Consider the following 27064-nt stretch of genomic DNA (forward strand, 5'->3'; position numbering starts at 1 on the left):
TTACACAAACCTCTTACTGACATTTGGAATACTGAGAAGTTACCAGAGGACTGGAATGTTACAATAATCCATCCACTACACAAAAAAGGAGATAAATTGGACCCAAATAATTATAGGGGTACATCCCTGCTGGACATTACTTATTAAATTTTTTCAAGGTTCTGTATTTCAGAATTCATGAATAGCTTGATGGTGAACTAGGCGAATATCAAGGAGGCTTTCGTCCAGGACGAAGCTGTCCTGATCAATTATTAGTCTCAAATGGATAATGAAACATCAAAGGGTCATGGACAAGAAACTAGTGATCACGTTTGTCGATTTTTAAAAAGCCTACGATGGTATCCATCGTGAATCAATACTGTTGATTCTTAAAGAATTTGGTTTACATCAGAAACTTGTCAACCTCGTTGCAGTCACCCTTCGAAATACTAAAGCTACAGTAAGGTTAAGAAATGAATTCTCTGAACCTTTTGAGATTCATACTAGCCTTCGACAAGGCGATGGATTGTCTCCATAATTGTTCAGTTGTGTGCTGGAGAAAATCATGTGTGAGTGTGAAACGTCCCCTTAGGACTATGAAACGTCCCCTTAGAACAATTTATACACGACTGTGCTTAACCTGACACACAATATTATTTAGCGCAACGCAATCTGACTTTCAAAAATCCCTACAAAAGAATGGCCCTGACTAACATTAACCTATACCTTTCACAAATCACTTACCTCACAAAAATCTTCGTTAGTGGAACTACTGCAATACAGCGAGTGCCACTACTGCCAGCTAAATAAAATATTCAAACTACTGAAGGCACTAACTACTGATAGGGATAGTTAGCAAATGAAAGATTTTTAATGGAGAACAAACACTGTATTTACCTTAATATCATCAAAAGTCATAATATATGTAATTTCAAAACTCCGCCATTTCCTTCCACACATCCACCACTGCTGGCGGCTCACCTCTAACTGCGCAACGCTACGCGCTGTTCACATCCAGCTGCCCAACAATACAATGGCAGACAACAATGCAAACTAGCCACAGACTGCACACAGCACAGCCAGTGATTTTCATACAGAGCGCTACGTGGCATTACCAATATAAAAATCTAAACAGCCTACTTACATAGCCCCCATGTTCCCCACAAAAAATTTTACAAAATATTTTTGGGCAGTGGCCAATAATGATTTGAAAAAATTTTTCATAATTACAGTAAGAAAGATATCAAATGCACACACTTATTAATACAATGTTGGTCAAAAGCTAAAATTTCCTCACAGTCCATAAAGATAGTCCTGATCATTCATCATAATAGTAATTACAGTTTTTGTTTTTCACAAAGTCTCATTAGTAAAAGAAATTGCACACAGAAGTAATGGATTTCCATGCAGTCTTGAAGAAGTAGTGTTGTCCTTCCAACGGAAAGACAGTGCTGACTCTTGACATGCAGACAGGTAATGGGCCACAACAGAGCAAACCCACAACAGAGTCATTCGTCGTTTTGAAGAAGATTGGTAGGTAGGTCATCACAGAGTAGACCCACTGTAGTCCTGGTAGAGATTACGGTATTGGCGGGCCACCAGAGGTGCAGACCCACTGCAGTCCTTGTAGAGATGGCCAGCAGCCATCTGTTGTGACTGTGCGGGTGCACAATCACCATTGAAGAGTCTTGCAGTTAATATAGCAAGTCCATAACCACCACTTGTGCACTCACAAAGTTTTTGGAATTGTCCTTAGAACCAGCAATGCTGTTATCCAGTCCCTTGCTGAATTATTAACACATGTGCAAACACTAACAGTCCCAATTTCTCACATATTGTCCATATACTATGACCAACAGAAAAGTGTGCAGTGAAATGTAACTAACAAGTTAATGATATGATGAACTGGTATCAATTACAATTTTATAACATAAAAATACAATAACAAAGGTACAAAATACATCATTAAAAACATAACAATACAGATAACATTTGTAGTACAGGCTTTACAAAAGAATCGAAATAACATATACATCAGTGTTACAGGAATTATTACATGAGTACATACATAGAAGATCAGAATAACTTTTGAAACATCAACTTCACACATGAGCATTAAAACAAAACAGAATAAATAATGTCTAAACATCTTTACAAAGTGAATAACGTATTATTAATGCAAATTATATTTGAGGATAACAGTATTCCTCATCATAGTGAATGTAGCTTAGTATTAGAAGAAGAAAATATTCTATGAAACTACACAGAGACAGGAAGAAAACAAATACACAAGGGTACACAAACACATAGCGAGATGACACAAAAGGAAAGGACAGGGTTCGTTTTCAGTGTAACATTTGGTACTGCAGTCCAATCCAAAACTTCATTCCATAGATCTTTCGTCTTATTTCAACCTTTGCTTCCACCAAAAAAAATCCTATCCAAGCATGCTCTCTGTATTTTTTCAAATTCATCGCAACTCATTCTCTTATAGGCTACCCCCTCTTAATCTAACTTAAATCTACTGAGCTCAGATGCTAAACTAAGGGACGAGGCAATGCAGCAGCACAAAACAATTAACACGAACAGCAATGACAAAATAATTCAAATTGGCAAAGTAAGCAACAATATTACAACTAATATAAGGCAATGAGCAGCAAACAAGAAAAATAAATCAGTTGTAAACTGTCTTAGCAGAGTAACACAAAGTCAAATTCAGTAACACTATGCCTGCCAAACAGCACCAGTAAATGCTATAACTTATACCTAAGCATGACAAAGCTCAAGCAGAAAAAAACATTACACTAAAGACAACAGTGCAGACAAGGGAAATATATATTCACATCTTAATGTCTATGTGATTAAAGTGGTGCACCACAACAACTTATTGTAAAAAAAATATTACCATGTACTTGAAAAGAAAATTATGTATGCAGTTACTGTTACTAGTCCCTTCCTATTGTTCTTTCCTTTCCAAGTGCTCCTTTTTTGAAGAATGTGGATCAGAAAATAATTATTTAATAGATCTGTTGACAGAAAGTGTTCACATTAGCAAATGCATCGAAGTTTATTTTATAAAACTAACGCTGCAACACAGCTGGAAACCAGATATTAAATGAAATAAGCATTTACGCAAACCAAAACATAAAAATATCATTCAGTAGTCATGTGACATTTCATAAGTTAGTAGAAATTCTCTCAACTCTCGTAGAAAGACACTTGTCATAATCAGGTGTGCAGATGTAAGTATCCTTCCAAGTAATGAGGGTGTCGCATTTGCAATGTTTTCTCTAAAGGAATGTCAATGGCGAGGATAATGGCCTCCCTTTTTTTTTCTTTTCTACCTGAGCGTCTGAAAAGGCTTGTTCTCCAGGTGTCCGACACAGCTGTGTGCCCACGACGCACGTGCAGGTGGTCACTTAACTTTCTTACGGAAATATTTACGACAGCAGTATCCGCTACAGTGACAGTCTCATATAAAAATATTTCACAGGTCAAGAATTTGCGTTGCAAATGTGTAGAAGCAAAATCTTACAGCATAATACACATCGTCGTCGTAAAAATATCATAACATCTCAGTCAATTCTCAAAATCGTCGTAGCTTCCTCCAATAATTTCAAACCCTAAAAAATATTCTCTGCTCATGTCAAAAGTGTCATCTGCCTCAAACGTACTTTAAAAATCATGATCTCATACCAAATATATCACGCAAAGATCTCATAATATCACAATGGGTCCGAAAAAATATGAACAGTTCACACAGTACAGACAAAATACAATTTCATAAGTGTGAAGTTACCCAACTGTGTAATTGCGTAAACATCTGTCACTGACGCAGTAAAAAAGTTTGTCTCTCTCAGTTAAATGATCAGATAGCTGTGTAATTTATGTATTAGAGAAATATGGTACCGATGTGTAAAGTTGTATAAGCAAATACCATATTAGCTAGGGTTCCTTGTGCTTGCCAAACACATGGTACACAAAGTAAGCATGTACCCCCCTGAGGATTAATGTAATTATACCCTCAGGTGTTACAGATTACAGCAATGGAATGAAATGTATCACGGAAAACTTTCTTTGTAATTCAAAAATCTTTAAAAATAAATGTTTTAAGTACAAAATTAATCAGTCAAATACATGCCCTGTAGCGCTAAATGTGCGTCTTGCTGTAAGATAATCTCTGTGGGAGTATCGTAGTTATCGTCCTCCGAAAGCGAAGTTCAGCAGAAGCCAATGTACTTACCTCATGATAAACAAAAGTGAAATGCTTTGCGTATAGATTTCTTAGTTATTACGCTTATTGTTGTGATAAAGAATTTACTGTGCTGTAACGTATTGTGCTACGGAAAAGGCTGTCTCATTGTAGCTATACCACAAAAGTTACTACTAAAACATGTTTTGCTTTCCAGAAGGATTCAGAAAGAACTGTGCCGATATAAAACAGATACACCGCAAAAGTAACATTGTAAATTGTCACTCATTAGTAACGTCGTGATATAATCGTGTAGCTGTCACATAAACTAACCACTGTGTCATCTGGCATTTCACAGAAAGCACCTCAAATCCAGAATCCACTCTCAACCAAACCAAAATGTTGCATGAAAATCTCATTAGCAGTACCAGTATATGTCCTAAGTATGTAAGCCTCATAGTCGTTACGTAATTGTGCAACTAACAAGCAAGAATGTACACACACAATAACACTGTGTCGTCTGTTCGCAATAACAATGCATTCGTAATTTCTGTTTAAATAAGTTCTCTTGGTTCTTGAGTGGATATTGAACTTCAAAACATTGTTGCATGTTAACAGTTTCTCAGTGTGACAAATTGTACAAGTAGCGTGAAGTGAAAATTGCAAAGACTAAGTTAAAAAGCAGATTACCTGTCAATAAATGGTTTTACATGTGAAATGTGGTGTAAACCTTTACTCTTCCTAGTATGCAGAGTTTCAACTTCAACGCAATTATCATGTGGTATACGTCGGTAAAGAATCTTGGAATTTTTCTCAAGGTTAGCGTCTATGTTATTTTTCTCTGAGCCAGCGGGTGCAAGTGGCTGTCTGCGGTGTGAGTCATTGTCTGTTTCTTTGTTGGCGCGCGTCGTTACTGGGATTTGGAGACCTAACTTCTACAAATTCACCGTGACAAGAATCCTGCCAGTTCTGATGCAGTTCAGGTCTGTCGTTACGATCATATCGTCTGTTGTCATGTCGGTAGATTCCATAGTTTGTTTCTTGTCGGTCACGTGGTGGAGAATTTCTCCCTGAGTCATAACTGCGCGCTGGACCGTTGCGTCTAAAGTTATTTTGTCTCCCTTGATAATAATTGTTTTGGTTCCCATATTGTCTGTTTCTCTGATTGTCTCTGTGATAGTCATTACCGCGGAGAGGTGATCTTTCCCTGTAATTATTACTACTCTGCCAACGGTTGTCATACGGGTGGTGCCTGTTTTGGTCACGATTTGTGTTGTGAGAATAGCCTTGTCGTGTCCCGTTATTATTTCTGTCATCGCGGAATTGTGACAGATGTGACCTGTAATTGTTGTGTTCCTGTTTTCGCATTACGCTATTGTCAGTGTCAATTTCTAGTTCTTGTAACAGTCCCTGAAAAGCTTCAATGTCGTCTTTGCAACGTCCCGCTAAAATAATATGTCGTAAATGTTCAGGCAGTTTGATTAAGCAAATGCGCCGGCCGAAGTGGCCGTGCGGTTAAAGGCGCTGCAGTCTGGAACCGCAAGACCGCTACGGTCGCCGGTTCGAATCCTGCCTGGGGCATGGATGTTTGTGATGTCCTTAGGTTAGTTAGGTTTAACTAGTTCTAAGTTCTAGGGGACTAATGACCACAGCAGTTGAGTCCCATAGTGCTCAGAGCCATTTGAACCATTTGATTAAGCAAATGCGGATGAGTTCTGAGGGGCTGTATGGGTTTGACAGGTACTGATTCTTGTGCAACATGTCTTCAAAATATTTCACAAGACTGGAAAATTCAGATTGTTCAAAGTGTTTCATCATCATGATGCTATGTTTTACTCGGTCTTGTGTAGCTTGTGACCAATATGCTGAGAGGTAAAATTCTCCTTCACTGTGACAATCGTGAATGACCGATTGCATTCTTACAGCTGGTTCATTTTCCAAGTAGCCACACATAAATTCTAACCTGTGCTCCAATGACCAGTTGGGAGGAAAACAATGAGAGAATTGATGGAGCCACGCTTGTGGATGAATGTCGTTGGCAGAATTCTTAAACGTTTTGAATTTACGTGTAGTAATGAACAGCTTATAGTCAAAATCATCGTGTCGGCGAGTAGCATATTGGTCATTGTTATGTCGTGTCGGCGGTTCCATCTCAAAATTCGGTGTACCTTGCCAATTCCTTTCATAATTACCGAAATGTCCTGTGTTATTATTTTGTGGCTTTTCCGTATTTCTATGTCCCTCTTCCCATATTGGGGCGCGAGTGTCCTCTGAAATACGTAATTCTTGTATTACCTGTGTCAACTGATCTTGTACTTCATAGATTTCTCTTCTGTACTGTGTATTGATTTGATTTTGATTTTGTTTGAATTTTCTTATTTGTTCATACTCTTCTGTATCAGTGAAGGCTACGGGTCTTGTGTCGTTCAGATCATCATCTACCTTTGTAGATAAGTTAGTGACCTGATCCGAAAGTTCGGCTACTTTCTCCGATAATGTACTTATTTCCTCCATGTGTCTTTCTGAACCAATTTTCAGGGTATCTACTGTGTTCTTTAAATTTTCCTGAGTTTTTGCAAGTTGTGTAACCGAATTGGTAGATGCAACTGAGTCAATTTTAGCTTGCAAGGTCTCATGATTTTCATGAACAATAGTTTGCAGTTCTTTTATGAGTGCTTCGTGATTCTCTAATGCATTTTCATGCCACATAAAAATAGGTTGAAAATGCTCACAAATTTATGTTTTTACGTCATTACAGACTTTTTGACATTTCGATTCGATGTTATGTAACTCTTCACGTGTTTGTTCAAGTGTGGTGTCTAACTTTTGAAGATTTTGTTCCATTGTGTCTAACTGTTTAAGATTTAGTTCCACTGTGTCTAACTTTTTAAGATTTTGTTCCACTGTGTCTAACTTTTTAAGATTTTGTTCCACTGTGTCTAACTGTTGCTGTGTTTGTCTCTGTTATTGTTCCATTGTGTCTAACTTTTGAAGCTTTTGCTGTGTTTGTCTCTGATTTTGTTCCATTGTGTCTAACTTTTGAACATTTTGTCCCAGTTGTTGCATTAATTGTAATAACATTGCATTAGTGTCTGGAATCTGTTCCTCTACGCTTTTCGGCAGTGCATTTGCACCAGCAACATTCGCATTTTGACAAGCAGAAAATGTGTCTTGACTCATTTGAGAAAACGGTGAAGACCCAAAACCTAAGTCTACAGTATTTCCAATATTGTGTTCTGTCATTTCGGATTACTGAGGGGAGCTGTTGCCGAGCGATCGATCGATAATGCTTCCCTGTTGACTAATTGTTTCACTGTCTACACCACTGTTTGCAGCCCGCTCCATTTCCCTATGTACAATTACCAAATTACTACTTTCAACATTAGTTAATTCATTACTCGGTGGCGCTAACACACTGCTTTCGTCTTCACTGTCATTTCTCAGTTTACTTTGGAGCCTAGTATTACGTTTTTCACACGCCATTATTGTCACAATATTTCACACGACAACACAAAAAAAACACAATTTGAAGAGCAAAAATAAGAGAACACATTAACATAGAACTGAAAATAAATCTAGTTAATTGCAAGCGCAGCTGCGAAATACTTGGTGCAAATCTACATGCATGCCACAACTGTTTTACTGTGCAACAATGAAAAACCACAACTACCAAGGAAATTCTCTCTATAATTACGCGCTAGCAATAAACAAAAGCTACACTAAATACACAAACTACAAGAAAAAATCAGAAGATTCCAGTGAGGTATCCTAGGCTAAGGGTCGACATATGAAACGTCCCCTTAGATCTATGAAACGTCCCCTTAGAACAATTTATACACGACTGTGCTTAACCTGACACAATATTATTTAGCGCAACGCAATCTGACTTTCAAAAATCCCTACAAAAGAATGGCCCTGACTAACATTAACCTATACCTTTCACAAATCACTTACCTCACAAAAATCTTCGTTACTGGAACTACTGCAATACAGCGAGCGCCACTACTGCCAGCTAAATAAAATATTCAAACTACTGAAGGCACTAACTACTGATAGGGATAGTTAGCAAATGAAAGATTTTAACAGAGAACAAACACTGTATTTACCTTAATGTCATCAAAAGTCATAATATATGTAATTTCAAAACTCCGCCATTTCCTTCCACACACACTGCTGGCGGCTCACCTCTAACTGCGCAACGCTACGCGCTGTTCACATCCAGCTGCCCAACAATACAATGGCAGACAACAATGCAAACTAGCCACAGACTGCACACAGCACAGCCAGTGATTTTCATACAGAGCGCTACGTGGCATTACCAATATAAAAATCTAAACAGCCTACTTACAAGTGGAACAAGATATGCCCACCATTTGTTACGATTGGAAGAAAGATTCGACTTAACTGCCTTGCATTTGCAGATGATTTGGCGCTGTTAGCAAAAAATATTGATGGAGCAAAGATTCAGATAGAACAACTAGAACGATTAGCGGCAGAGGTCGGACTGCAAATTTCGTTTGAGAAAACAGAAATGATGCCCAGCTTCCCAGTTGACACATCTCATATCATAGTCCATAATGATCAAAAAATTAAACTAGCAAAAAAGTTTAAATATCTTGGTGAGATTATTACCTGGAATGTTAATGAAAGAGTGTCAATAGACAGTAGAACATTAAAACTTCAGCGAGCGCAGAGAACCACATGGCAAACCTACAAAAAAAGATCTCTCTCAACAAATGCTAAATTTCGACATTACTCCTCCATCGTTAAACCGGAAGCAACATATGCAAGTGAAACACTGTTCAGACTAAATACTCGAGCAACAACTGACAAATTGCAGAAAGTTGATAGAAGAATACTCCGAACAATTATCAGTAAGAAACATCAAGTTAATGGGCAGTGCAGACTTTTGCCCAATTCAATAGTGTACAAAGAAAGTGAATCCATTATTGATACAATGTGGAAAAGAAGGATTGCAGTTTTCGGCCACATATCTCGCCTACCAAGTACTATAATCCTGAAGCAACTTTTTGACTACTTCTGGAATAGTAAAACCAAAAACACCTGGTTTAAAGAAGTACAAAGTGATCTGGGTGAACTGAACATCACCACACACCAATTTCAACACAGAGAAGAGAAACTGCTTCTGAAAAACAGATACACACGGCTGACATTCAAACCATCAGAACGGAAGAAGGATGTATTTCTGCAGAAGGACGAGCAGCCAGATCACAGAGAATGAAGAAGTTTTGGGAAATGAAGAAACTGCTGACTGCTAAGACCTAAACTTAATCATTGTAGACTCTGTTGTATTATGTTTGATTTTAATGCTCCAATGTGGGCGTAAACTATGTAAATAAATAAATTAATTAATAAATCTTGTTTGAAAGCTATAATGAGATACGCATAATCCCTCATCAACTGTTTCAAGATTCTGGAATATGTTTGTCTCAAATAACGTATGTCAACACCCACATGACGACCAAAACAGAAACATCGCAGAATTTGATCCTGCTTTTCCACAATAACGTCGTCAAATATGAATTCAGTGTCTGGTGGAGGGATTTGACTGCTGTGGCTGAATGTCATGTATATTGCACCATCGACACCTTAAAGTATCTTTTGCAGTTACTGGTACTTGGGCTAAACAGTGTTTTTGAAAATACACGTACATGCTCAAAGCGGAATCCATCTGAAAGTGTTAGCGACGACATTAGAACATTTGTGTTGCCGCAGTTGGATGGATCTACAATTATCACTCATATATTATTGGGTAGGAACATCCAGTTCTTCTTCTTCCTCTTCTTGTCTTTTTCTGCACAGTCTTGTTGTTTCACCTATACCAACATGATACTGACTATATCAGGTTTTGGTATGCAATGGGTTTTTCTAGCAACGTATATGTCACCAACTCAGGTGCAATGCTCATAGGGTATATACATACATGAAAGTATGGTCTGTCATTCAGTTTAACAATGACTGAAGATACTGGGTATGGTGACGAAGTGATTCAGACAGCTTGGTGCTTCTGGTGTATTTAGATATTGCAGTACAAATACTGGTAGCAGTAATATTACTATGAGAGGTATGAACAATGTGAAACACAGTTTGTGGTATATATTTTTATTCAATGCCATACATTTTTGCACTATATAAAAAAACAACTAGTTCTTTCTTTATCTTCACACTTGTACAGAATTTAGCAAGTAAAGCTTTCGTGCAACTGATGAGTCTTCTTTTATCTACTTCTTTTGACGCTGTATTGATGTAGTATCTTAAATAACTTTTGTCTGCAATCCCAAAATTTTTAGAAAAGGTAACATACAATGGGCTTGTTAACCACCTGACAACAAATGATATATTGTCCAATTCTCAGTTTGTATTTCTAAAGAGTTCTCATACCGTGAAGGCTATCTATACATAAAGTGAAAATGTACTTAATTAATTAGACAATAATTTACAGGCTAATGGTATATTCTGTGATTTGTCAAAGGCTTTTGACAGTGTAAATCCCACTTTCCTTTTAAGTAAATTAGAATATTACAGTGTAACAGGAAAAGCTGCAAAATGGATCAATTCCTATACCTTTGACATGAAACAAAGTGTGTTATTAGAAAAGAGACATGTATTGAGTTATTAAGCATCATACAACTGGGAACTAATTGCATGTCACGTCCCACAAGGTTCCATCTTACAGCCCTTCCATTTTTTTGTGTATATAAATGACCTTCCGTCAGTAACATTACCAGATGACAGGGTTTTTTTTTTGTTTGCAGATGATACAAACATTGCAGTAAACAGCAAATCAAATGTAGTCTTCGAAAGATTGGTTAATGAAATTTTCTTGGACATTGATAAATGCTTCATAGCCAACTCTTTGTCAATAAACTTTGAAAAAGAAAAAAGAAGCATGCTACGTGCCGTTCAGAACTTGTAAGTGGTTTCCCACCACTACATGCCTAAAATATGATGACAAGCAGAAGTGTACAGTGTTAAATTCTTGGGATAACAGCTTGATAATAAATACAACTGGGAGGAGTACATCACGGAACTGCCTAGTCAAATCTGTATTTGCAGTGCGAATGTTGACTGACACAGGGTACATAAAAACGAAAAAGCAGACAACCTATGCTTCCTTTCATTCCAGAATGTCATATGAGATTATTTTTTTGGGGTAACTCATCAAACCAAGCTACAGCTTAACAGGTACAAAAATGTGTAATAAGAGTGAATTCTGTACACCCATGACACAGGTGTAGCGTCTATGATTAGTAATCAAAACACTACAGGTCCCGCGTTCGAAACCCACCGGCGCTTAAATTTTGGTTATTAATCAGCACTGGCGAACGAAGACTTCCGGCAAAAGAAATCACCCTCATTTTGCCAACGGCCTTGTGAAAGAGATCAGAGGAGCGAACAGAGGTTGAGAGTACTCTCTTTTCCAGGGATGGGAAACAGCTCATAAATACGAAAGAATCAACAATGATGAGCGGCATGGGGATGCTGAAGGCAACGGAAAACACTGCATTAAGTCACGTTACATGTATCCACAGGACATGCGGCCTATAATTGAAAAAGTGTCTTGATGATCTCTCCATTGGCAAAAAAATGCGAAATAGTTCCCCATTCGCATCTCCGGGAGGGGACTATCCAAGAGGCCGTGAGAAAAAGATTGAACGTGGTAGGGGAACTAGAAAATTTACATATAGTAAGTGAAATGGAAAGAAGGCTAGGATTTCTGGTCAGATGAGTAGGTGGTAATATCAACAACAGCTGAAAATGGTATAACAGGAGTGGAATTAGTGATGAGTAGGAAGGTAGGGCAGAGAATGTATTGTTGTGAACAGTGGAGTGATAGGGTTGTTCTTATCAGAATCGACAGCAAACCAACACCAACAACTATAGTTCAGGTATACATGCTGACGTCGGAAGATGAATATGAAGAGACCGAGAAAGTATATTGAAAGAAACGATTACAGGAGAATATGGGCTTGGCACAAGGAATGAGAGAGGAGAAAGACTAATTGAGGTCTGTAATAAATTTCAGCCAGTGATAGCGAATACTCTGTTCAAGGATCACGAGAGGAGGAGGTATACTGGAAAAGACAGAGTGATACGGGAAGATTTCAATTAGATAACATCATGGTCAGACAGAGATTACGAAATCAGATACTGGATTGTACGCGTACCCAGCAACAGCTGAAGAAGTAGATCACAATGTAGTAGTGATGGAGAGTACGCTGAAGTTCAAGTGATCAGTCAGGAACAATCAATACGCAGAGAAGTGGGATACGGAAGTACTAGGGGTGAGAGATCCGCTTGAAGTTCTCTAAGGCTATATATAGAGTATTAAGGAGCGGCTCAGTAGGCAGTACAGTTGAAGAGGAATGGACATTTCTAAAAAGGGGAATCACAGAAGGTGGGAAGAAAAATACAGATACAAAGAAGGTAACTGCGAAGAAGCCAAGGGAAATAGAAGAAAGAAGGAAGTACAAAAATGTTCAGGGATATTCAGGAATATAGAAATACAAGTCGCTGAGGAATGAAATAAATAGAAAGTGCTGGGAAGTTAAGACGAAATGGCTGCATGAAAAATTAGAAATCGAAAAAGAAATGATTGAAGGATGGACTGATTCGGCATACAGAAAAGTAAAAAAACCTTGAGTGAAATTAAAAGCAAGGGTTGTAACGGGAATCCCAGTGCTAAATGCGGAGGAGCGAGCGGATAGGTGGCAAGAGTACGTTGAAGGCCTCTATGAGGGGGAAGATTTGTCTGATGTGATAGAAGAAGAAACACGAATCGATTTAGAAGAGATAGGAGATCCAGTTCTAGGAGATCCAGTATTAGAATCAGAATTTAAAAGAAGTTTGGAGGACTTAAGAACGAATAAGGCAGAAGGGATAGATAACATTCCATCAGAATTTCTAAAATCATATAACTTCATTGCACATTGTGTGGCTATTTAGTTGATATAGGAGTGAGAAACATAAGCTGTTCATGAACAGGGGATTCAGATACTACCCTACTGGCCATTAAAATTGCTACACCACGAAGATGACGTGCTACAGACGCGAAATTTAACTGACAGAAAGAAGATGCTGTGATTAGCTTTTCAGAGCATTCACACAAGGTTGGCACCTGTGGCGACACCTACAACATGCTGACATGAGAAAAGTTTCCGACCGATTTCTCATACACAAACAGCAGTTGACCGGCGTTGCCTGGTGAAGCGTTGTTGTGATGCCTCGTGTAAGGAGGAGAAATGCGTACCATCACGTTTCCGACTTTGATAAAGTTCGGATTGTAGCCTATCGCGATTGCGGTTTATTGTATCGCGACATAGCTGCTGGTGTTGGTCGAGATCCAATGACCGTTAGCAGAATATGGAGTCGGTGGGTTCAGGAGGGTAATACGGAACGCCGTACTGGATCCCAACGGCCTCGTATCACTAGCAGTGAGAGATGACAGGCATCTTATCCGCATGGCAGTAACGGATCGTGCAGCCACGTCCCGATCCCTGAGTCAACAGATGGGGACGTTTGTAAGACAACAAACAGTTGTAAGACAACGAACAGTTCGACGACGTTTTCAGCAACATGGACTATCAGTTCGGAGACCGTGGCTGCGGTTACCCTTGACGCTGCATCACAGACAGGAGCGCCTGCGATGGTGTACTCAACGACGAACCTGGGTGCACGAAAGACAAAACGACATTTTTTCGGATAAATCCAGGTTATGTTTACAGCATCACGATGGTCGCATCAGTGTTTGGCGACATCGCGGTGAACGCACATTGGAAGCGTGTATTCGTCATCGCCATACTGGCGTATCACCCGGCGTAAAGGTATGGGGTGCCATTGGTTACACGTGTCGGTCACCTCTTGTTCGCACTGACGGCAATTTGAACAGTGGACGTTACATTTCAGACGTATTGCGACCCGTGGCTCTACCCTTCATTCGATCCCTGTCAAACCCTACATTTCAGCAGGTTAATGCACGACCGCATGTTGCAGGTCCTGTATGGGCCTTTATGGATACAGAAACTGTTCGACTGCTGCCCTGGCCAGCACATTCTCCAGAATTGTCAGGAATTGAGAACGTCTGGTCAATGGTGGCCGAACAACTGGCTCGTCCTTTGCCGGCCGCGGTGGTCTCGCGGTTCTAGGCGCTCAGTCCGGAACCGCGTGACTGCTACGGTCGCAGGTTCGAATCCTGCCTCGGGCATGGATGTGTGTGATGTCCTTAGGTTAGTTAGGTTTAAGTAGTTCTAAGTTCTAGGGGACTGATGACCACAGATGTTAAGTCCCATAGTGCTCAGAGCCATTTGAACCATTTGAACTGGCTCGTCACAATACGCCAGTCAGTACTCATGATTTACTGTGGTATCATGTTGAAGCTGCATGGGCAGCTGTACCTGTACACGCCATCCAAGCTCTGTTTGACTCAATGTCCATGCGTACCAAGGCCGTTATTACGGCCAGAGGTGGTTGTTCTGGGTACTGATTTCTCAGGATCTATGCACCCAAATTGCATGAAAATGTGATCGCATGCCAGTTCTAGTATAATATATTTGTCCAATGAATACCCGTTTATCATGTGCATTTATTCTTGGTGTAGCAATTTTAATGGCCAGTTGTGTAATTTATTTTTCATCTGATATCAGATTGTAAAAATAATGCATAACTTTGTTGCTGTAGTTGCAGCATCAGTCGCTAACTGTAACTTTGAATTTCGAAACGTATAAAGATACCGCAGATTTACAAATCAGTCGGTCTTCAATACAATACGTATTCAAGAGATCACGAGCCCTGGCCACTGTGAAAGCGTGTAAATGTGATTGAACTGTCAAAGCGCATGACTGTCCGAAGTTAAGCAGGCCCGCCGCTGGAGCTCGAGAGAGGGGATGCTCGCATCTCATTGGCAGCGGCCTTCCACCATAAATATGATAGACTGGGCCTGACGCAGTGTGCGATTTGTACTTTTACCAGTGGGGGGGGGGGATGTCTTAGGGGGTTAGTATAATTATATATGTTACCAGCTTGAACCGTGGCGTTACCCATGGTTAAACAGTTATTTATAAATAGATGTTAATGCCGAAACTCACTACTCACGATTATGCACTATCAGAAAAGCCATCCCTTGTTATATCTTTACCAGTACATTATAGGTAAAGTTTATTTACAAAATCATCTACATACAGGTAGATGTTGTAGAATTTTAGAACATGTTTTTTGCTCGAGTATCATGTCGTTTTTGGAAACCCAGAATCTACTATGTAGGAATCAACATGGATTCCGGAAACAGCGATCGCGTGAGACCCAACTCGCTTTATTTGTTCATGAGACCCAGAAAATATTAGATACAGGCTCCCAGGTAAATGCTATTTTCCTTGACTTCCGGAAGGCGTTCGATACAGTTCCGCACTGTCGCCTGATAAACAAAGTAAGAGCCTACGGAATATCAGACCAGCTGTGTGGCTGGATTGAAGAGTTTTTAGCAAACAGAACACAGCATGTTGTTATCAACGGAGAGACGTCTACAGACGTTAAAGTAACCTCTGGCGTGCCACAGGGGAGTGTTATGGGACCATTGCTTTTCACAATATATATAAATGACCTAGTAGATAGTGTCGGAAGTTCCATGCGGCTTTTCGCGGATGATGCTGTAATATACAGAGAAGTTGCAGCATTAGAGAATTGTAGCGAAATGCAGGAAGATCTGCAGCGGATAGGCACTTGGTGCAGGGAGTGGCAACTGACCCTTAACATAGACAAATGTAATGTATTGCGAATACATAGAAAGAAGGATCCTTTATTGTATGATTATATGATAGCGGAACAAACACTGGTAGCAGTTACTTCTGTAAAATATCTGGGAGTATGCGTGCGGAACGATTTGAAGTGGAATGATCATATAAAATTAATTGTTGGTAAGGCGGGTACCAGGTTGAGATTCATTGGGAGAGTCCTTAGAAAATGTAGTCCATCAACAAAGGAGGTGGCTTACAAAACACTCGTTCGACCTATACTTGAGTATTGCGCATCAGTGTGTGATCCGTACCAGATCGGGTTGACGGAGGAGATAGAGAAGATCCAAAGAAGAGCGGCGCGTTTCGTCACAGGGTTATTTGGTAACCGTGATAGCGTTACGGAGATGTTTAACAAACTCAAGTGGCAGACTCTGGAAGAGAGGCGCTCTGCATCGCGGTGTAGCTTGCTCGCCAGGTTTCGAGAGGGTGCGTTTCTGGATGAGGTATCGAATATATTGCTTCCCCCTACTTATACCTCCCGAGGAGATCGTGAATGTAAAATTAGAGAGATTAGAGCGCGCACGGAGGCTTTCAGACAGTCGTTCTTCCCGCGAACCATACGCGACTGGAACAGGAAAGGGAGGTAATGACAGTGGCACGTAAAGTGCCCTCCGCCACACACCGTTGGGTGGCTTGCGGAGTATAAATGTAGATGTAGATGTAGATGTAGGTATACGAGGGGAATTCAAAAAGTGAAGGCACATTTGTGAAAAGCTGTACTTATTCTGATGATAGAAAACTGAAACATGCGATATTTTTCTACATAACCTCCCTGGACTTCAATGCAGTTTCCCCGAGGTTTTACGAGTTTTTTTATTTCATCAGAAAATAAGTTTTCCGGTAGCATCTGTAACCAATTTTGCACCGCAGCAATGACGTCTTCATAACTTTCAAAACTTCTTCCCTGTAGTGCTTCCGTTAAGGCTCCAAACATGTGAAAATCGCAGGTCTGGACTGTTTGGTGGATGTTCCAGCACTCACGGCAACTCCTTTATTGCGTCGGCTGTCCGTTTGGCAGAATGTGGGTGAGTGTTATCTTGCTGCAGGATGACACCTCTTCACAGTTTTCTACGCCGTTTGGATCTGATTGCAGGTTTTAGTTTCGTACGTAACACATGGCATCCACCACACAATACTGACCTGGCTCTAAAGCCTCGTTTACGCTGGGGCGACGTCTTGCAATATTGTGTCATGCTACGGAAATGTGGCGTGCGTCGTCTTGTAGCATGCTACAACAGGCAACATCTTGCGGCGTATGTTGCATGCGGCAGGTTAATTTATACCAAATCAACAGAATTTGTGCCACACGTGTGTCAGTCTTGCAGTATAATGGATGATAAAGTGATCGCAGCGGCGGCCTACTTGGTACTTGCACATGCAGCTAACAACGGAAATGAAAACCAAAGGAAAAGAAAACAATTGTAGAAGAGAAGAGTATTTAAGGAAGGTCCACGAAATAGTATCCTAGGAACTAGAAGCAGACGATGGTGCGTTATTTAGTAATTTTACGAGAATGTCGACTAAAGACTTTAAGTACTTACTGCAGTTAACTACACCCCTTATTGTAAAGAAAGATAACAACTACCAAGACAGTATTTCACCAAGATTTCTATGGCCCATCACATTACGATTATTAGCCACTGGCCATTCATACAAGTTACTAATGTACTTATTTAAAGTATCTTATTCTGCTATTTCCCTCATAGTGCCAGAAGTATGTGAAGCTATTTCATTGGTGTTGAAGAATTACATAAAGCTAAGCACGCAACATTCAATACTGATTTCATTTAAGTAATATTTTATTGGTATTTTTAAGAAAATTAGAATGGATATTAAAGAACTGTTAAAAAAACTTATTTCTAAAAAGGAATTAATTCAAGCTCTTCTGTTTCAACAAATTCGTCATAACTATTATTGTCCACATATACAATTTAACAGCTAGGTTTTGCAACCAATGTTTGGATGCTCGGAGTTTGCTGTTCATACTCCCCCAAGGCCGCTTTAAAAAGAACATTTGGAAATATGTGCTTGACATATGTGGGAGGTACATGTTCTTCAAGAGCTACATCGCCGTCATCTTTTGATACTGTGTCCTCTGTCATCAGTCTGAAAAAACAGGGGAAGTATGTTTTACTTTTCAGATTCCAAAGGATACTGAAGAATGGCAGAAGGTAGCAAGAAATTTCGAAGTGGAATTTCCCACATTGCATAGGAGCCATATATGGCAAACATGTGCAAATTATGTGTCCTCCGAATACTGGAAGTGAATACATCATCTACAAAAAAACATTCAGCATTGTCCTTATGGCAATTGTAGACGCAAATTACTGCTTTCAATATGTCAATGTTGGATGTCACAGGGACAGAAAGAGAGGGGAGGAAGAGATTGACTTAGAGAGGGAGAGAAATTGACCTTAGTGATGGGGAGAGTGACGGAGGGGGTAGGAGGTGATAGAGGAGAGAAGCAGATGGACAGAGAGAAGGGCAGGAGAAGATGGGGATTGGGAAAACAAGGAGATGGACATAAGGGGAAAGTAGACACATCCGGGCAATGCCTAGTATATTTAACTGATTTATAAAATTAATAAATCTTCATATGTTGTTAATTAACAACTTTGTAAATGATTCATGTAATATACGATACTCAAACTATACTAAAATATGAAATGCATAAAATGTAAAATTAAAATTTTTGGGTTGTTTTGTGCTTAATTTTAACACTCTGAAATTATAAGTGAATGTTAATTTGTTAAATCATCGTATTATGACAAAGCCACAGCAAAGTGTGGCCTGTTCAGCTAGTACTACAGTATGTAGTTGTCATTTTAACTTACAGAGTTTAGTTGAAGAGACGAGATGAATGAGACTGCTCCTGAAGGTTCGAGGGTTTGCCTGTTGGTTTATCAAGGGCGCTATGGTGCTGAGACTTGATCCGCCTTGCTGAAAATTTTTCTGCATCGAAGTAATGCAGTGGAGTTCCCGTTATTGAAATGAAAAGTAGATTTGAAAGTTTCGGAATTTGTAAGTGATTTCTCTGATCAATCAGTGTTAAATTCATGGCGCTAAATCCGCGTTCACATTCAGCCGTAGATATAGGTATAATTTCGACTGCTTTCACAAGTTCCTTCAGAGAATTGGGCATGTGTTGAGGATTTTCTTTATAGATTCGAAAATCTTTAACTAGTGACGCACACGTGCTTTCACATAATTTAAAATCCACCTGATTACACAAGCGAGAAATTGACATGTCACCATAAAACAGACGTTCATAATCATCTGAAAGCCAAGTATCTGAATTTAATACGGGTACATCCGAAAAGAAATCCAGGTCCTCAAAGCGATTTTTTATATTGTCTACCAAAGACTTAAAAAATGTCTTCCGAAATGTCTGAAATCTGTTATATTCATCAAAAGATGGTTCTTTAATTAATACCCCTTTGAATGTGCGCTTTTCCTCCAACTCTTGTACTATCATTCGTGGCGAGTCATTTGTTTTCAGTGTTTCAAGAGTTCTTATAGCCACGTCAATTTCCTGTTTTGCTTTAAGTACTGAAGAATTTCCGTTCTGCATTAAGATTGATAATACTTGCAGAACTTCTAGGGCCTCATAAAGCATAACTAATTCCATTACAAGCAACCACTTTGTGAGATGTTTTAGTAAACCTTCAAATTTAGATCGCTCCTGAGTTGAACGGGAACCATCATGTCTCAGTTTTTCAAAGAGATAGACGAGAGAACTGTGACTTTCAGGAAGAGCTCGGACAGCATTAAATGAGGAAGCAACCCAACGTACGCGAAAAATACGGCCTAGTTTTAACAGCTGCGAGGATAATTCTTGTGAAACACTTTGTAGTAGTCTCTGATTTTTGGGACTTCGAGAAAACACAGAATATAAGGAATCTAAAAAAAACTGTATATGGTATACATCTGTTACATCATTCATAACATCGTGGACAGCTAATTCCATTTTGTGGTTCATACAATGAACGACAGTTAAATCCTTATGTAAATGACTACGCAGTAGAGCGGCTACGCCTTTGTAAGGTGCAAGCATTGTTGAGCCACCATCTCTTGCAATACCTACAAGGTGGTTTTTTAGTACATCATTTGTAATGCCATACTTTTCAAGAGCTGCTAATAGTGTGCTGAAAATGCATTCCCCTGTCCCATTTTCTAATTCAACAATGTCAAAAAATAATTGCAAGCAATTCCCTCAAAGGACAAACATCAGCAAGGCACCTTCACGTGAATGTGAAATTCGAAGTTTTCACATTTGCGTCTTGAACGTCGAACGAAGCGTTCGGCCTCGTCGTTAGACTGTGGCGAGAAGAGCGCTGTCCTGACATGCTGTATTCCATTGCGCTTGTAAAATCGTGCAAATTGCTTCGAAGAAAAAGGAGGTCCATTGTCGGAAATAATTGTTTGTGGCAAGCCGTCGCGAGCGCCTCGATTGTGCTGGCCAAGTCCGCGGAAATGCACTGGGATAGCAAAAGGGCTGTTTGGTTTGTTTGGGGGAAGAGACCAAACAGCGAGGTCGTCGGTCTCATCGGATTAGGGAAGGACGGGGAAGGAAGTCGGCCGTGCCCTTTCAAAGGAACGATCTCAGCATTTGCCTGGAGCGATTTAGGGAAATCACGGAAAACCTAAATCAGGATGGTCGGGCGCGGGATTGAACCGTCGCCCTCCCGAATGCGAGTCCAGTGTGTTACCACTGCGCCGCCTCGCTCGGTAGCAAAAGGGTGTTTGTCGTACAATGCTGGCGCACCAGCTGCTTAGTGCGAACTCTTCATCAGCGACCTCTATATAAAAGGCTGATTCGTATTACTGGCATAAGGCTGCCTGGGAGTGGAAGTGTAACACCACAACACTGTGGATGATCATACATTTTCTACGTGTTTTGTGAAGTTCGCTTTATTAGTTGTGCTGAATATTATTCTTGTAAATATAGTGTCAAGTTACAAATGCTGAGAAACGCCCTGATTCACAAAGAAGTAACAGTGTCAGCCTTTTAAAAAAGCCAATGGTGCTTGCCGGGAAGACCAATTTTATTTGCAAGGGAGTCTGATGCATCTCACTGCCAACAGTTCAGAGAGAAACAAACGGGAAAGCTTTGATCACAGATACGCACTTCACTAGGACTCTCTGATGAAATTTAGTTTGGCACTACACTACCAGAGAGTAGAAGAAAGTATGTTTTCCTCACAGGCAGATTTTTCATACACACACCCACACATTCATACTTTTAGAGATTATCCTTGGATATGGAATGAATGAGAAGAGGAGGATGCTGGTGATTATATAAACTAAATGTTGTCCCGATATATGTATTCTCTTTCCAACAGGCTGCAATACACAGAAAAATCGTCCGTGCTGCACATCAACGAGTTTACAGCCAACATTTTTTCAAGAAAAATAAAAGTGGACTTAGACGCCCCCCTCCCCCTCTCCAGAATTTCATCAAGGGGCAGCAGACCTCGTATTCGTTGTATCACATTTTGATTGTGTTGTGCCATACGGAGGTACACTTACCGGCGCAACGGAGTCTTCTTAGGGTTGCTCCGGAAGAAGATGGAGTGTAACTGTAACACATAAAATATTAGTTCAGTTTATTGTGAAGTTGACATCAAGATTTACCTAGCTCTTTTATGATCCGTTTTCACAGAATTGTTCTGAGTGTTTACAACTGTTTCCACGTATTGAAGTCTCACCTTATAACACTACTGCTCCGCTCGTTATACTGACATGCAGTATACCTAGTGACGACAAGGTTCATTTTTGTCACAAGGCAGCCACGTGTAGCACTACATCGGTAGTAAATTTGCCAAATATGGCATAAACTTGCAGTAAATGTTACCCTCTGAGAGGAATTTAGAAATCTGACCGAATTTACCTAACGGAAAATTGGAATCGAACCTTAATTTCGTAAGAATAGCTGTAGGTAGATAACAGAAAGAAATAATTTTGCAAGGAGTAACAGTAACTGACTACTGTTAAATGAAATAGTTATACGGTCGCCAGCCTAATTAGGCATAATAATGTAAAAGCATTATTCATCAAGAACCTGTTTTTACTACTTCAAAGCGAACTTTCATTAAATACTGTTCTATGAAGTGCAATGAACACACCCAAATGGACAAATTACACAGTGGGTAGTAGTTGTTGTCACTTTATTAGTTAAGTAGTCACTAGATTTACAAATGAGCCCTTCTCTTGTTTACTTTAATCATTACTTTTGTCGGTAGCTAATATTGCTTAAACCTGCCCTTCACTAACTACACAAGACCAGATAGCACATAATAATAGTCAAGTACAATTAATACATACATTCACTATACAGAAGCGAATAGGACGCACGGTATACAAACCTTCTATATTTGTTTCTCAGTGATTACTTCAAGAATCATTAGCTAGAAACCTACTACGCTGATTTATTCTTTTTGTTATGATGGAAAAGAAATGTGATACCACAAACTAACACTTTCATTATAACAACAAAATTGTATACACTTTCAAATTTAGGTACCATTAAGGTAGGATTGCATTATTCTTTCAATTTGAGATCATTAAGTTTGTACTATTTTAAAACTCTGTACCCAGACAATAACGTCTACAAAACAGAGACAATTTCCAGCAAAATTTTACTTCAAACAACCTCTAGACAAAATATTTATACTACCACTTGTGAATCAAGTAAGTTTTGAAAACAATTTTAAATCATTAAACATTAGTAATCTCTTTTCCAATTAATACTCTTTCCTAAACTGATTTTTAAGTTCATTTTCTACTCAATTTTTAAAACATTCAGACATGGACAGTCGCTGCTATATGTGAAATAAACAAGTAATTTTTGCCCAGCACATTACGTGTAATGGCGTAAAACTTTGCCATACATCAAAAAATTGCACCATAGTATTGTTAATGCTTTCTATGCAAAGGACATTCTCGGATTTCATTACTTAACGGAGAGGATCCTACTGGGAAATGTGCATAGGATGGACACTTCGTTCAAAGACATTTTTGAACATTAGGATTATATTTCCATAGAACCAAACACAACATTACTGGTTCACACATTAATACATTTCTGACCTTTCGTAGTGTGACGAAGTGGTTGCGCAATCGATGTGGCGTGTATGTGGCGGCTAGGTGGTCTTTCCATTGGCAATAATAAGCTCTACTTACCTCTTCTTGGCGTTGTTAATAATAATTTTAGAGCTTTTCGCAAATCGAGAGCACCATTTTACAGCCGCGTATTAAATCCGAGGCCATTCCGTTCCACTTGTAATACTATAAGCCTCACTCGGCACCTGCGCTGTTTGCTCGTCAGTTACTTGCTGTCGACTGCCTGCTGTGCTCTCTCGTTTCGCGCTCAGACGAGGGCCACATCCACCTTTCCTAGCGCGCCAACTCGCTTCCGTTGCAGAGGGGAATTACATTGGGTTTTTCTTTATATAATGCCAAGTCCCTATGTATGAACCAGTTACAATGTAGTTACCAACAAACATATTTTAAAAAAATCTCATCATTTAAGCATATTAAGAAGTCAACAGAAATAATCATAATTAAATGCTACTCTCCTCCAAATAATACAAAGAACTTGACTTGCAAAGAGTAAACATGTCACAAAACCTTTACATTTCTTTAAAGTAGATCAGAGACATTACATGTTAAAGAATATATGCTTTACATGACTCATAATAAATCAATAAAAATGTTTTACTGTATTAAACTGTGTTGTTGCAACCTGTTACAGACAAATTTACAAGACTCTTCACTTGGCGAACAACGGATGTAATGTTCACATGATGTTCTGCATAAGATATTTAATAACTGGTGACCTGTCTAAGACGATGCTGTTTGACTGCGTACTAGGCGAGAGTTCCTCTGCTCAGCCGTATGTAGACCATCGACTGGGGCGACGTTGCGACGCTCCAGAAGGCATGTCTGCGCCGGCGCTGCTCAGTCGTCTTTGCGCCATGTAGTGACCATACACTGACAGCATACGATCGTTGTGCCACGTGAAAAACCGAGGAGCCGCCAGCACCAGATATAGGGGGTCCAAAAATTCTGTGGATGGCTTTAACATAATCCGAAACCGTCAATAAACAAATGTTACTGCGATCTCGACTATTGATTTTAACCTATACTCTGATGTGCGAAAGTCACGGGATGATATGCAGATATGTAGATGGCGGTGGTACCGCGTATACAAGGTGTAAAAAAAAGGGAAGTGTGCTGGCGGAGCTGTCATTTGTAGTCGTTTGGTTCCTGTGAAAAGGTGTCCGACGTCATCACGGCCGCTCGACGGGAATTAACAGATTCTGAACGCGGAATAATAGAGCGAGACACATGGGACATTCACCGTGCGGTTCTAGGCCTACAGTCTGGAGCCGAGCGACCGCTACGGCCGCAGGTACGAATCCTGCCTCGGGCATGGTTGTGTGTGATGTCCTTAGGTTAGTTAGGTTTAAGTAGTTATAAGTTCTTGGCGAATGATGACCTCAGAAGTTAAGACGCATAGTGCTCAGAGCCATTTGAGCCACACGGGACATTCCATTTCGGAAATCGTTAGGGAATTCAATGTTCAGAGATCCACAGTGCCAAGAGTGTGCCGAGAATACCAAATTTCAGGCGATACGTCTCACCACGGACAACGCACTGGCCGACGGCCTTCACATAACGACCGAGAGCATCAGCGGTTGCGTAAAAAAAAATTGTCACTGCTAACAGACAAGCAACATTGCTGGAAATAACTGCAGAAATAAATGTAGGACGTATGGCGAACGTATCCGTTAAGACAGTGTGGAGAAATTTGGCCTTAATTGGCTACGTCAACAAACGACCGATGCGAGTGTCTTTGTTAACACGACGTCACCTGCTGCGCCTCTCCTGGGCTCGTGAGCATAACGGTTGGACCCTAGACGACTGGAAAAATGTAGCCTGCTCGGATGACTCTGTTAGTAATAGCCGATGGCAGGGTCCGATTGTGGCGCAGACCCCACGAAGCATGGGCTCAAGGTGTCAACAAGGTGTAAGTAGGCTATTTAGGTTTTCTTATTGGTAACGCCACGTAGCGCTCTGTATGAAAAATCACTGGCTGTGCTGTGTGCAGTCTGTGGCTAGTTTGCATTGTTGTCTGCCATTGTAGTGTTGGGCAGCTGAATGTGAACAGCGCGTAGCGTTGCGCAGTTGGAGGTGAGCCGCCAGCAGTGGTGGATGTGGGGAGAGAAATGGCGGAGTTTTGAAATTTGTAAGACTGGATGTCATGAATTGCTATGTATATTATGATTTTTCAACACTGAAAGGTGGCTACACTGAGCCACAGCGCCAGAAATCGCGCCAGAGAGTATTGTTCCGCCGCCTCCACTGGCAGTGATTATTGAGACGTAGCGGCAAGCAGTTCTTGCCGAGAAGTTGTGGTGGACACTGCTTGTAGCTGAAGTCAGAGTGAGATGTGGTAGTGGAGAGTGTTGTTCCATGTTTATGCAGTTATTTGATGGGAGAGATAGCAGATGTTGTTCCAATGGAGATATTATAATGATCTGAGTGCTTTTCGTCAATATAAATTAAGGTAACTAACTACTGTTCTTTATTTTGTTATTATTTGTGTGTCCTGAATAATGCTTCATTACAGGTTCAGTCAACAAAGCATCTGGCTTGTGTTCTTGTATTAGAGTGTAATTTTGGTTTTCTTGCACAATTATAGTATTTCTAATTTTCCTTTATCACGTCAGTATAATTGGTATTTAAAAATTCTTGTCTTGTTGAAGAAGAACCATGCCAGATGTGCGTTGAGTCATACTACCACATACAGAACAGCTACACTTGTGCTTTGTTGGCTTCGTAGGTTTTATAATTGCTGGGGACTTAATTAATTAACTGTGTTAACGAAAATTTTCTTACATTCTTTGTTGTCATTCTAAGCAGTCAGATTAATTGTCATTCTTCTAATGGTATTTCATAATTTAATTTTTATTGCCTTGTATACGCGTTTGACAATTTAGTGCAATTATTTCAATTGTTCGATTGATCGTGTTTGAGGGAGACATTTCATGTAAATGGTATTGTTGGAGATAAGGAGGCATTGTGTGTAACTTTCGCACTGTGACGAGTTTTGTATGTTTGGTAAATGATTACGCGATCGATGAAAAAGGCAAAAATGATGGATAGTGAGAATGACGAAATTGTTAACATGGCGAACTCGCCAACAGAGGAAAACAGTGTGATGAATAATGAAGTGGAAAACCATATAATAAGTCGGGAAAATAGTCCGGAACCATTTCAAAATTTTTCTCAATCAGAAAATTCACAGAATACGAGATTAACGATAGAAGATTCTGGAATAGTATCGAACACAGATAGCCTTATGGCTATGCAGAAGGAAGTTAGTTTTGCGGGGAATGTTAGGGGCGAAAAGAATTCTGAACCATTTAATATGGAGCAGTTGATGGGTGCAATATTAAATTTGGGTTCACAGTTACGATCTGAATTAAAAACAGAGATGGGAACTTTGGCAACACGGTTAGACTCACAAATGGGATCACAAATAGGAACAATTAAAACAGAGATGGGAACTTTGGCAACACGGTTAGACTCACAAATGGCATCACAAATAGGAACAATTAAAACAGAGATGGGAACTTTGGCAACACGGTTAGACTCACAAATGGGATCACAAATAGGAACAATTAAAACAGAGATGGGAACTTTACGATCTGAATTAAAAACTGATATGGGAACAATGGAAACACGGTTAGACTCACGAATAGGGACATGTTTCAAAAACATGAAAGATGAATTAAAGAAAGAAATCAGAGAAGAAGTACAACCGATTTTGAATTCTCACAATAATAGATTAATTGCAGTAGAGATTAGACAAAAGGAACAGGATAGAGAACAGGAAGAAAGAGATCGCGTGATAGTACAGAAATTTTCAGAGTTAAATTTACAACGTGCAAAAGATAAGGAAGAAATATTTGAGAGAATTGAGGAATCCGTACCAAATGACAGGATAAATAATCTAACACAACAATATGAACAGTTAAGTACTAAATGCGTCAATACTGAAACGCGAGTCGTGACA

This window comes from Schistocerca cancellata, chromosome 2, assembly GCF_023864275.1.
Source record: "Schistocerca cancellata isolate TAMUIC-IGC-003103 chromosome 2, iqSchCanc2.1, whole genome shotgun sequence".
Taxonomy (NCBI): domain Eukaryota; kingdom Metazoa; phylum Arthropoda; class Insecta; order Orthoptera; family Acrididae; genus Schistocerca; species Schistocerca cancellata.